Below are 12,934 nucleotides of genomic sequence, written 5' to 3' on the forward strand. Positions count from 1 at the left end.
GTGCTTAGCCAAGTTTTTAATAGAAATAAACGCAAAGCACCAAAGACCACAGTGACTTTTATATTTTCTATAGAAAAATATGATCATTAAAATTGTCAGCAATAAAATCAAATTACAAATTATGGTCTGAGAAGCAGACTAAAGCAGTTTGCCACATCATATTCTTCTTAGTCACAAGCACTGGATTTGCTTGTGCATATGGTAGATACACACAAGGTTTGAGGTCTTTGTCATCTGTGAAGAAGCTGCTCTGGACAAGTGTCTGTGATTAGGCAGGGGGCCTTTCTAACTAGCTGCTACATTCAGATCATTCAAAACTCTCTCTGTGGAACGAATTTATGGTTACCAGGGGGAAGGATGGAGGGAATGGATAGTTAGGGAGTATGGGATTGACATGTACACACTGCTATATTTAAAGTAGATAACCAACAAGGACCTACTGTATAGCACAGGGAACTCTGCTCAATATTATGTAACAACCTAAATGGGAAAAGAATTTGAAAAAGAAGAGATACATGTATATGTATAACTGAATCACGTTGCTGTACACCTGAAACTATCACAACATTGTTAATCAACTATACTCTAATATAAAATAAAAAGTTAAAAAAAAAAACTTTCTCTGCAGCATGAAACCCATGAAGCCATTTGTGTCCTAACCCAATCAAAAAAAAGGGAAATATGCCTTGGGTTCTATAGCAGCAAAGAGATGTCCATCCTGTTCTCAATCTATTGAATTTCTTCTATTCCTTTTCATCATCCTGAGAATATTGGGATATATAATACATTATACATCCTGTTCTTCTGCTTGTGGAAGTCCAGAAAAATTAGAAAGGGACTCAAAGACCACAGCAGTGGTTCCCCAACTCTGTGAAGTTTCTTGTTTCTCTCAACTGGTATGTCCTAGGATAACACCCACTAATACAGCCAAGAGGCAGAAGAGTGGAGAGTTAACATAAACGAGACTTTTAGTAGTATCGGTAAAGTAGCCATGGGATCTTTGGAGGAAGCAGCAGGAACTAAAGTTAAAAACATTTTCTCCAGCGTTGCTCAGCCTGAAATGCTTGCTTTTTTACTAATAATCTGCTTTCAAAAGTCTATCAATCCTTCAAGGCTTAGTTCTAAAGGGCTTTTTTCTTCACATCTGCAAAGTTAGCATTACTTACGTGGGTATTCATCTACTACTATATCTATACTTTCCCATATAAAATTGCCAACTTGTATCAAGAACTATGTCTAAAAGCAAACAATCACATGCATAAACCAAATACTGAATCTCATTTACACATTTAACCACCGCATTTTTAACTAATAGTGAGTGACGCTAAATGCCCACGTAGTAATTCTGAAAATACTGAGCCAAGAACTGGAATTGAGCATACTGTCAGGCTAGTGGGTAGCAGCAAGCCACTGAGCCAGCTGGTAGACCTTACAACACCCTGCTGGGATTTGGCTGTCCTCGGCACACTAGCCCTTGGGTAAAATACCTTAGTTCTTTGTGAAAAATAACACTCCCAGTGAAGCCAACTGCTTGTACTGGTGAACACAAGAAGTTAGAAGTAGCTCTAAAAGTACAGAGACCCTGGGTTAGGGTCAGCAAAAGTGGAATTTGTCCCATTATCCCTTTCTCTCAAGCCCATAGCAGATATTGCAAGTTGACCATTCATTTTCTCCTGCTAATTTTAGCCCCTGCCTCACAATTATTTTAAGCTTAACTCTCTGGGCAGTCCCTACCAATACATCAGAGTAGGCACTTAAAATACTTGTTAACCATACTTGCCTTAGTCCAAAGTAATTTTTCTCAAATTACCTTTTATCCTTTTTTTTTTTGCATAACTCAATTCAGATTTTCTGGCCTTACCATTTTCTTTTCCTTATTGGTAGCTGTGTTTCGATAGCTCACACTCTTCAATTAACTTTTGTTTTTAAAACACTACAGCAACTACTACAGCTTAGTTACTAAATTCAGGTTGTTGGCACATACAAACTCCTCTGGGTATGTTTGTGATTAGGCATTACAGAATTCTCATTGGTTGAATTTTCTGTAGGTTAAGCCAGGTTTGCTCACTGAGGTGTAGCTTTGAATAACCACTCTCACAGTAGAGTCATGTTTCATGTGTTTTATATTATATATATATTTTTGGTGGTGGACATTCTATGAATGTCTGACAATCTTTAGCTCAAATCTGTAAACGCAATGCCTCGAAACATGTTTTCTTTTCAAAGTAGTTGCAAATATATGCTAACTAATGTTGTATGGTTTGTTCAAACTATACTTAAGTAGATGAACTGGGATCTTGTTCACATTTTAATTATGATTTAATCTGAGGTTTGCAGTTTGTCAAGATTCTGCACCTGTGAGGCCCTTGGTGGACACCTCTTCATCTTATGGTATTTGTGACTCTAGACAAGGTCAAAGAAAGTGACGGTTCTTAATTGAATTCAACACTCTATGTTTAATTTATCCCAAATTATTTCTAGCTATTATCCTGTCCATGACCAGAGCAAGTTTACAATATGCACTCTGTGGAACAATAAAAGTGATTTGTAAGATTTCAATGTGTGCTTTGGTTAGGCTCATCAAATAAGAGAAAACTTCAGTGACTGCTGAATGAGCAGTTATCTCAGGGGTCGAGGATATGCTTAGGAAACTCATGACTGAGTCTCTTTGCTAACGTGACTTAAAGTCAGGGGGCTCAGCAGTCATTTCATTGAAGCATTAGAAAGTAAAGGCTTATTTGTCATTGTTGAACCACACTTTTGTGGAGTAAATAAAATGCTATGGAATTTTTCATGTATTGAGGGATTAGCCAAAGTCCCCAGACAGAGCCCTTCTGAATGGCAAAACTCTACTATGTTGAGTATTTGAACACTTTGCTAGTTCTTTTAACACATGAAATATGAAAATCTTCTATCTCCTTCAATGTGTTTGAAAAAGCACTCAATGCTGGGCACTATTGATTGAAGTGAAACAAATTATTTTTTTGCAACATTTAACGACTAAGATGTGATATTTTGGGGGAAGTCTCTCCTGCTCAAATATTCAAGAGAGATTTATTGTACTTATCTCATGCACCAGGCGTTGTGGCAGGTGTTGGTGATATAATGGTGCAAAAATAAATAACTAAAAGAGATTTTGTGATTATTTGATCATATTTGCTATGAAGGAAAAGAAACAGTGCTATAAATGAGCAGCAGCAGGATGTGACCAGGTCTTTTGATTTCCCTCAAATCAGGGAAAGATTTGAGTTGACACCTGCAGGAGGATGAGTAGGAATTAACTAGCTGAATAGAGAGAGTATTTCAGGGAGAATGAGCAGCAAGAGCTAAAGCCCAGTGGTAGGAAGGTGTATGGAACCAAAGAAGGTTGTTGAGGAGACCAGAGCAGGTCATTGTGACTAAGTGCAGGGAACAGAGAAGGGGAGAAGTGAGAGAAGGGGCTGGAAGTGGGCAGGTCCTGGGCCACGCAGGGCCACGTTGGACATACCAAGTATTTCACTATTTGTTTTAAGAGCTGAAGAAGTAATTAAAACTAAGCAAGCCATGAGTACTTCATTTGGCAAGATCACTCAGGTTTCCATGTTGAAAGGAGGTTTCAAGGGGCAAGAATGTACAGAAGAAGAGCAGTTGGAAAGCGACTGTGGACAACCAGGGAAGAAGTGATGCCAACTTGACCAGGATGGTTCAAAGTATCTGAAATCACCACCAACCTCTCCTCTGAGTTAAGAAAAAAATAAAGTCCCTGTAAAAGGGAAAATCTTGGAAGCAGATGGCCATTTCCTCACCGGTACCACATAGAGAAAGATTTGACAGACTAGTTCTGGCACAGAGGGAGGCCCCAGAGAATGGGTCCTAGGTTAGCAAATTGTAGAACCCAGAATACTTACTTGGAGGCGTGGTCTGAACAGGTGTGGTAGGAGAACCTTGGTAGCTGAGAGTTAGCTGAGGATTCCCCAGACCTCACACCTGGTAGTGCTAATTGGTAGCTAATTAGAACAAAAGAAAAGACAGAGGTCCAAAGGGCCAGCCCTATCTCTTCTCTGTGTTGCTCAGTATATGCTCTGCCATGTGTCTTATGAATTCATGAGGACACTTTTAAAAATCATAATTATAGAGTGTAGAGTTGGAAGGGATGTGAGATATCATCTGATATAGTGGTTCTCAAAATGTGGACCAGAGACTTCTGTTTCTGGGATTATGGAATAGAGGCATGTATCCCATTTTCTCCTATTTCTCCTGGTAAGTACACCTAAGCACCCTGGACACTTTGTATAAAGCAAACATAAGACTCTGCAAAACAGAAAAAGAAGGCAGACGGGCCTTAGGACCCTAAGGAATAGCACAGTGATGAATTCCCTTAGTTTTCTCCTAGCTTCATGTATAGCCTTACAGCTGAAGATACTGGCAACCCAGAAATACAAACAGCCACAGACCAAAAAAAAAAAAAACTTCCAGAAAAAGCCTGGTCTTGGACCCGGCAAGGGGCAACCTGGCAAGACAGAAAACTTTTAGACAATAATCATTAAACTCTAGTCAAATTATGACCCCTGGACCAGCAGCAGCAGCATCACCTGGGAACTTGTTAAAAATGCAAATTTCTGAGCCCCACCCCAGACTTCCAGAATCAGAAACTTGGGGGTGGAGCTCAGCAATCTGTGTTTTGACAAGTCCTCCAGGTGATTCTGATGACTGCTAAAGTTTGAGAACCACTGGCATGATACAGCTGGTCTTTCTTCAGTTGAGGAAACTTGAGACCAGAGGCTGGTTGATTTGTCCCAAGTAACAGCATGTGTGGAGTCTAGCTCTTGTTGTAGATTTGCCCAGAAAGCCTCTTCTGGTGCTAAAATCTTAGGAGAACAGAGGAAATTTTAAACACATTTGAATTAAGTGTTAACAAGTGTTAACATGTGTATTTTTAAGTACTTGGCACATAGCAGGTGCTAGATAAATATTGTTGAATACTGAACAATTTGTTAGTCTTTGACTCAGCTACAGTTTTAGAGAGGATGCTGAAAGAAAAAGGATCTTTTGGAAAACCTCAAACTAGCATCTGCAAAAGCATCTATAGCATCTGTAAATCCTGTCCCAGTAAAGAGGGCTGCTGCAGGTAAAGGGATTGCATGCTGTTCTTTCACATTCCTGGCCTCTTTATTTTATTTCCAACCTACATGAAGCTTTATAAATACCTGACTTCCTATCATGCTAGGGTTTCTCAACTCTGAGTTGTTACCTTCTCCTGATGAAGAAGTGAAGAAAGTCTAGATTCGTGTAGTTCAAGCACTAAGTCTATTCTCCAGGTTAGTTAGAACAAGGGCCTTCAACAATAGAGCAGCTTGTAATTGTTCCTCCATTGAGTTTTAGCCCCAGCTCACCGAATGATTACATCTATGTCGTTAACATTTTGGTTTAATTGGACTAGCGCAAAACATAAATATCTGCTGCTTGGAAAATAAACATTTTTGTATTTTTAAAATGTTTATTTCAACTGATGCTTACAATTGCCCAGAGACTAAATGGGTTTTTAAAATTTATGTTCAAAGTCATGCCTGCTAGGATGAGTTGATGGAGGCCAAGTCTGAGCCCATAATGTTTTTACAAGCAGTCTTTTAAGAACTCTCTCTGTGCAACTGCTTATGTGTGAGGAGAACTCAAGGGTGACTGTAACTATGGTAGTGCAATTAGGCATCTTGGCCTTGCAGACGCACTAAGGCTACTTAGTCTGGCTGCTCCTGCAATCTCCTATTTTATGTTTTGTACAGCTAGTTGGAAACAGCACTAAAGTTTTGTTTTAGAGATTTCTCAAGCCACTGGGTTCAGCACATGAAGAGGCGTGATAACTGGGTGAGTATCTGAAAAGGCTACAGACACATCCTATTCTAATGCTCATCGTGAAAGCCGGGATATAAAAAATGTGGTAGGAAAGTGGAGATGGTGCTTTAGGAAGTACCGGCTCAAGGTGAGACACTTTCTGAGGGGAACAAAAACACACCACTGTAGCATCTGCCTTTTGGTGGCTCTTCGATGCTGTTTGCAAGCTCATCGTAACATTCCACTTAGCTCATGAATACAAAGGGGCTGGATGTTGGTTTAGAGCAGCCATTCTCAAGGTGTGGTGCCTGGACCAGCAGCCTCAGCATCACTTGGAAATGTGTTAGAAATACAGATTCTCAGGCCCCACCCCAGACCCACTCAATCAGAAACTGGGGATGGGGCCCAACAATCTGTGTTTTCCTAAGTCCCCCAGGTGACTCTGATGGATGCTAGAGTTTGAGAAGCACTGGAGAGAGTGATTTAAAGGAGGGCATGTCTTTTCAAGGGATACAGTATCTCACTGCTGATGTGGAAAATCCGTTCAAAAACTGATTAGGAAATGAGTAACTATGTCAAAGGCAAGAAAGAAGTCTTTTGAGGACGAGAGCGACAAAGCCAATGGCTCTCCTGCTGGATTTAGGAGGAATGAGAAAATTCAAGGGAGGTGAGGAGATATAGACATCTTCTTAAAGAATCAGAAAGTGACTAGCCACTAGGCCCTTGTATAAATATGAAGTTCACTCACTTAGTCACTCTCATATATTCTCTGCCTTCAACTTTCTCTAGGTTATTTGCAGTTAACAATGTTTGTACATCTTGATGAACTTGACGGCGAAACTAAGTGACAGACACCTCCACTTCTAACCTTTCTTATTGTGGTGTTGAGTTGGGAGTGGTAGGTACAGCTTGTGCATAAATTGTGTCCAGACATCTGAGCATAACTGGGGAAGCACGCCTACCTGAATTTATTACGTGAGTGACATGGGAGCCTCCTGGGAAGAAACCCTCATCTCAAAGGGAAAGAGAATTAGACAAGGTTGACCCAGTAACCAGTCTTGAGTCACCAGTGGGATTCTGTCCTGGCAACCATTCATTTGCCCTTGACCAGGAGTTCTGTGAAAGAAAAGGTGGGTTGTCGTAAAAATGGAATGTTGCTTCACATCAACAGCTCAGAGATTTGGGGCATAAATAACACTGGTTTGGCTCCTGCAAGGAAAAGTACAACTCATTTGGGAGAGAGAATGCATCCTTGCTCTTCTGTGAGGAAAATGGCTTTGGTTTTAGGGCATCCAGAACTCCAGGGAACACAGTCAAGTGTTTTCTGCTTTTCAGCAGCATGAGAGTCAGCTGAGGATCCTCAGACCCATGGTGGTGCTAATCTCTGGATGACCTTGGCAGTAGCCCAGGGCCACTAGCATCTTAAAGAAAGTGCTATATTGGGGCTTCCCTGGTGGCGCAGTGGTTGAGAGTCCGCCTGCAGATGCAGGGGACACGGGTTCGTGTCCTGGTCCGGGAAGATCCCACATGCCGTGGAGCGGCTGGGCCCGCGAGCCATGGCTGCTGAGCCTGCACGTCTGGAGCCTGTGCTCTGCAGTGGGAGAGGCCACAACAGTGAGAGGCCCGCGTACTGCAAAAAAAAAAAAAAAAGAAAAGAAAAGAAAATGCTATATAGTGAAGAGTTTACATTTCCCTTCCTGTTTCCTTGGCTGTATTTTCTTGTCACTTTCATATGTGTTTATGGTTGATGGGGAGGGTCTGAGTGGGGTACAGGACACATTTGTTTGTATCTTTATTTCCTCTGTTTCACACTGTAACACCTAGGTCACAGCTCAGTATACATAACAGGTGTTCAGCTAATTATGCTGACTGAGAGACCTGTGAAGGCAAATCTTTTAAGAATGATTTGATGCTTAACAGAAATGTGGCAAGCCTGTGAATTATAAACAAGCTGAGTACATTTACGTAGCCAAATATATCCAACCAACCAGAAACCTTGTGTTCAACTCCCAGTTCTGGGAAGCCAGGAGAAAAAGACTCAAGAAATGTTGAAGTTAGGGGAGCAACAAGGCACATATTCTACCGGGCTCTGTCTGTTTCCCACTTATGATTTCTGCTTGAAAATCCTGCTTAAGACCCAGGCCTTGTTGTGAGGCCAGTGGATGGCCGAGTTCCTTGAACTTGCCTACCTTCCACCACCCCCTCCCTTAGCCCCTCTCTGCTCCCTGCAGCCGGTTCACACCATCTCCATCCTTTGCCTCGCTCCCATTGCTCTAAGTCCTGTGCTTGGGTGGCTTTCTCAAAACAGCCCCTGCATTGCTGTTGGCATGTATGATCTGATGCTTGTGTTTCCTGGTGTTCTCTGTGTTGGCAAGGATCTCTGGGACCAACGATTGCCCAGCTCTCTGCTGTACTTGCTTTGCCCTTGCTGCCACTCTGTTGCCCTCATCCAAGTTCATTTAAGTCAGATTTAGTCTCCAGTGTCAGCCCTACTATGCTCCTTGGTGAGCACACTTATGGCCTTTCCCTGCTACCCCACTTTATGAAATGATACTCAGGTCAAAAGGTGTGCACAGGGCTTCCCTGGTGGCTCAGTGGTTGAGAGTCCACCTGCCGATGCAGGGGACACGGGTTCGTGCCCCGGTCCGGGAAGATCTCACATGCCACGTAGTGGCTGGACCCGTGAGCCATGGCCGCTGAGCCTGCGCGTCCGGAGCCTGTGCTCCACGACGGGAGAGGCCACAACAGTGAGAGGCCCACATACCGCAAAAAAAAAAAAAAGAAAGAAAGAAATTACTGAACAATAGCTTTGAAAACTTTCTCAGATTATGTGACAAACAGTTTTATAATACAAATGTTTTTTATAATTGACAAAGATATTTACACTATTTTCAATAAAATGTATTCCAGCACCTTGACAAATTATTGTCTAATACTATACAAATATGGCATTAATGAAGAAATGGAAAAAATAAACATCACCATCAGCTTAACTATCAAAATCATCAAGAGTCATTTTAAATTAATGTGATTAAATACAATATGATGTGTGAACAGATTGTTTCCTTGACTTGCTTGTTTAACTTTTAGGCAGCTGGCAATATTGCAGAATTGTTTATTTGTAACTGTACTGTATGCTACGTGTCTAACATAATATGAACATGTTCTTAATAGAATATTCACATTGGGAATTAAATCTCGATGTAGTCAAATTACATTTTTAAGCCTATTGGCCTAATATGAACAAAATACAAACTTGTGATACTTCGAATGTTCCTCTATTTTTATTATGAAATACTTGAATGTATTTCTGTTTTGTGCTAAGCTCTCCACAGTTTGGCTTCATGTTAAGGCTGCTGTAGCAAGAGGATTGCCAATGGAAATAAGGGTTACAAGCTTTTTTGGATCACATCCAGCAGGAAAGAGAGAGGAAAATCTCTCCTTGAGGCATGGACTAGGTCTTTCCCTTTAAATTTTATTGGGCTGAACAAATAATAGTCGCCAAGGAAATGCCACACACTAATTAGCTTAAACTATTCAAAATCTCCTTAGTATCCAGAGATGGATTTGGATATCTGAACAACATTGAAATCATATGCAGAGTAAGAAAAGGCTAAATGGATGTTGATGAGGCAATAAATAGTGTCTAGAATGGATGCTGCATTCTTTCTCAAATCCTGATCTTTGCACACAGCGTTTCCTCTGCCTATGATACTTATTGCCTCCCTCTTTACCTGGCTTACTTTTACTTATCTGTCAGGTCTCATCTCCCCCCCTTTTTTTTTTTTTTTTTTTGTTGGTATGTGGGCCTCTCACCGTTGTGGCCTCTCCCGTTGCGGAGCACAGGCTCGGGACGCGCAGGCTCAGCGGCCGTGGCTCACGGGCCCACTCGCTCCGCGACATGTGGGATCTTCCCGGACCGGGGCACGAACCCGCGTCCCCCGCATCGGCAGGCGGACTCCCAACCACTGCGCCACCAGGGAAGCCCTTTTTTCCCCCATTTTCCCCCCATTTTTATTGAGATATAATCGAGATACAGCACTGTGTAAGTTTAAGGTATACCGCATCATGATTTGACTTACATGTATTGTGAAATGATTACTACAGTGTTTAGTTAGAATGTTCCTTTATTTTAAAATGCATCCCTTAAAAATGAATTTCTGCAGATTACAAAGAGTTGGGTGAAGTGAAGAGAAATAGATGTATTGGGGGATTGAAAATTCAAGGTGACTTTTATAAAAAATTGAGTTGCCCTACTTTGGATCAAATGCTAAAAGTTTTCCACTTCCCAGACCTTGCTTTGCAGATGACAACACAGAATGGTTCTGGTTCAGTTAGTATCCTGCTAGAATGAATTATGAGAGGTCCAGGCATGATTTAGTGACTTGGAGCTGCTGCTTTGAGTTCTGAAAATGGTAAATGTAGTCAGGAAACATCAGAAATAATCACAAAAAATGACCCTATAAATCTTCAACACTTCACTGAAAACAACGTGTCCAGAAAATAATGCTTACCTCATATTAGTGTCTCATGTTTGAGGAAGCAAAGATGCCTTGAGTTATTCAATTGAGCCATTTTGTTAAGCTTAGCTGGCAAATAATCTGTGGCCAGTTGTACCTCGTCTGAAATAACAGACACTAGGACAACACGGACAAACGGGATGACATCTTTAATATACAGTTTAAGTATTTGATGGTGATGGCCTTAGTTTGCTTTACAATAGTGATAGTTCTGGGGGAAAGGTGTTAGAATTTGAAAGAATTAGTACTAGGGAAATGCACTTGACATTTTGTGTGAGATGAATGCTTAAATTTAGGACAGGACCCTGTGGTTAAAAAGCATCCCATACAGAGTTCACTGGAATGGACAAGGTTTAAAACAATTTACTTGATCGAATTTCAAATTAATCAGCCTACAAGCCATCATGTTCACAGTTATTTTTAAATGAAGAATTTAAAATTAACAGAAAAAAATTTCTCCCTAATAATTCTTAATGCCTTGAAAAGTCAGTAATGTTTTCCACAGAAGCTAACAGCTTCAATTATTGTTTCCTCAAAAGCCTTTCCTGACTTACTTGCTAGGACCCTTTCCCTCATTATATACTCTCATAGCACCATGTCTTTTCATACATTTTGTTATTTCATTATTTTATTGGTATCTGTCTCACCCACTTTCATGTGAGGCACATGAAGACAGGAATCTTGGCTGCTTTGTTTGCCATTGTATTTTTAGTGTCTGTACAAGACACAACGGATATTTGTTGACTGAATCATAAATGGATGAGTCTGGTCCATGTCCTGAGGGCCCTTATAGCATACATGGATGGATAGAAACCATGATTTAATGTCACCCAGTAACACCCATAGGGTGATATAAACATGTGCATAGGATACACTAGAGAAATAATGTACCACAAGTTCTGAGAAGGTTTATTTCAAGGAGCAAAGTGACAAAGGACGATGCAGTGACACTATCTCCTCTACACTTAACCGGTCATTTAGTACATCATTTTGATGCATGGAAAGCCACATCTCCCTCTTAATTATTAGGACTTTTTCATGTGCAAGTGACAGAAAACCTAATTCAAGTTGGCTTTTAACAAAAGGGAGTAGAATTCCATTTCTGATAATATGGATATTTAGGTATCTGAACTGACCTTTGCTCTTAAAACAAAAATGCTATGTTAAATAAAAACTATTCTGAAAAGTATTGAAGAGATGCTAAGATGGTGAGGCATTGTTGCAGGAAGGGGACCCCTTCCAGGGCCCGAGCGTGGGCTCTTGTCTAACACTCGGAAATGAATTGTCGTAGGAGACACACGTGCTGACAAAGCAGGAGACTTTATTGGGATGGCGCACCCGGGTGGAGAGCAGCAGTGTAAAGGAACCCAGGAGGACTGCTCTGCCACGTGGCTTGAATGGTGGGTTGAATGCCACGGGTTTAATGGTGATGGGTTCAGCTTCCCCGTTGCCTCTGGCCAGTCATTCTGTTTCAGGGTCCTTCTTGGTGGCGTGTGCATCACTCAGCCCAGATGGATTCCAGCGAGGAGGATTCTGGGAGGTTGGTGGACATACGGACTGGCATCTCCTCTCTCCTTTTGACCTTTGCCACATTCTTCCAGTTGGTGGTGGCTTGTTAGTTCTGCATTCCTTACCAGGACCTCCTGTCATAAGATAACTCATCAAAGTGGTTACTGGGGTGCCTGGCCAGGGTGGGCTGTTTCAGTCAGTGATTCCCCTAACAGAATTATAAGGCCAATATCAAAGAGAGTAGGAACCTAGAAAGGTAAATTGAGTGTTAAATCTTGTTTTGTTCAAAGAACATTTACCAAACCTGTGTTGTGTTGTGTTTGTTTTTCAGCTTTGTCAGGGACCTCAGAAGACAAAGTGCAGCATTTCCCCAAGATGGGCCACCTCGTGGGAGACCCTCCCTCCACGCTGGGACTCCAAAGGCCATTCTTCAGAGTAAGGGTGATCCAGAATTAAATATGCTCTAGATCTCTACCCCCAGGGCCCTGTAGGAAAATTTACCTTTGTGATGAGTGAGCAAGGCAGGGAGGTAAAAGGCCCTGAGAAGTTTCAACAATAGGTTGGCCATCAAGTGAATTTTTTTTTTTTTTTTTTTTTGTGGTACGCGGGCTTCTCACTGTTGTGGCCTCTCCCGTTGCGGAGCACAGGCTCCAGACGTGCAGGCTCAGCGGCCATGGCTCACGGGCCCAGCCACTCTGCGGCACGTGGGATCTTCCCGGACCGGGGCAAGAACCCATGTCTCCTGCATCGGCAGGCGGACTCTCAACCACTGCGCCACCAGGGAAGCCCCCATCAAGTGAATTTTTAGCTTAAATTTGCATCACTTTGGTGATCCAACAAGTAGTCCAGGATTGGCAGAAGAATACCAAATCTCTGGATGAATGTCCCTTTATCCTTGGTGCTGAAAAAATTCCTACAAGAAAATTTTCAAGTTAAATGACAAGCTCACAGAAAAAAAAAGGGTGTGTGTGTGGGCAACTAAGCACAGAAGAAAATGAAAAACCGCGTCCTGATTTTGCTTCTCATTGTAGCAGAGTCTGCTTTTGGGGAGGATCAGATTGAGAAAACAGAATATTAATGTAACTTGACCACATTAA

General features: G+C 41.7%; 1 long non-coding RNA gene across 1 annotated transcript in view; it reads left to right on the plus strand.

Moving 5' to 3' along the window:
* LOC132419686 (uncharacterized) overlaps positions 1-12,370 on the plus strand; it is a 207,119-nt gene extending 194,749 nt beyond the window's left edge. Inside the window, exon 3 of the long non-coding RNA XR_009518225.1 lies at positions 12,169-12,370. This is a non-coding gene — a long non-coding RNA (uncharacterized lncRNA). The remainder of the gene's footprint in view (positions 1-12,168) is intronic.
* The last annotated feature ends 564 nt before the right edge of the window (positions 12,371-12,934 follow it).

The sequence above is a fragment of the Delphinus delphis genome, chromosome 2, assembly GCF_949987515.2.
Source record: "Delphinus delphis chromosome 2, mDelDel1.2, whole genome shotgun sequence".
NCBI classification, from domain to species: domain Eukaryota; kingdom Metazoa; phylum Chordata; class Mammalia; order Artiodactyla; family Delphinidae; genus Delphinus; species Delphinus delphis.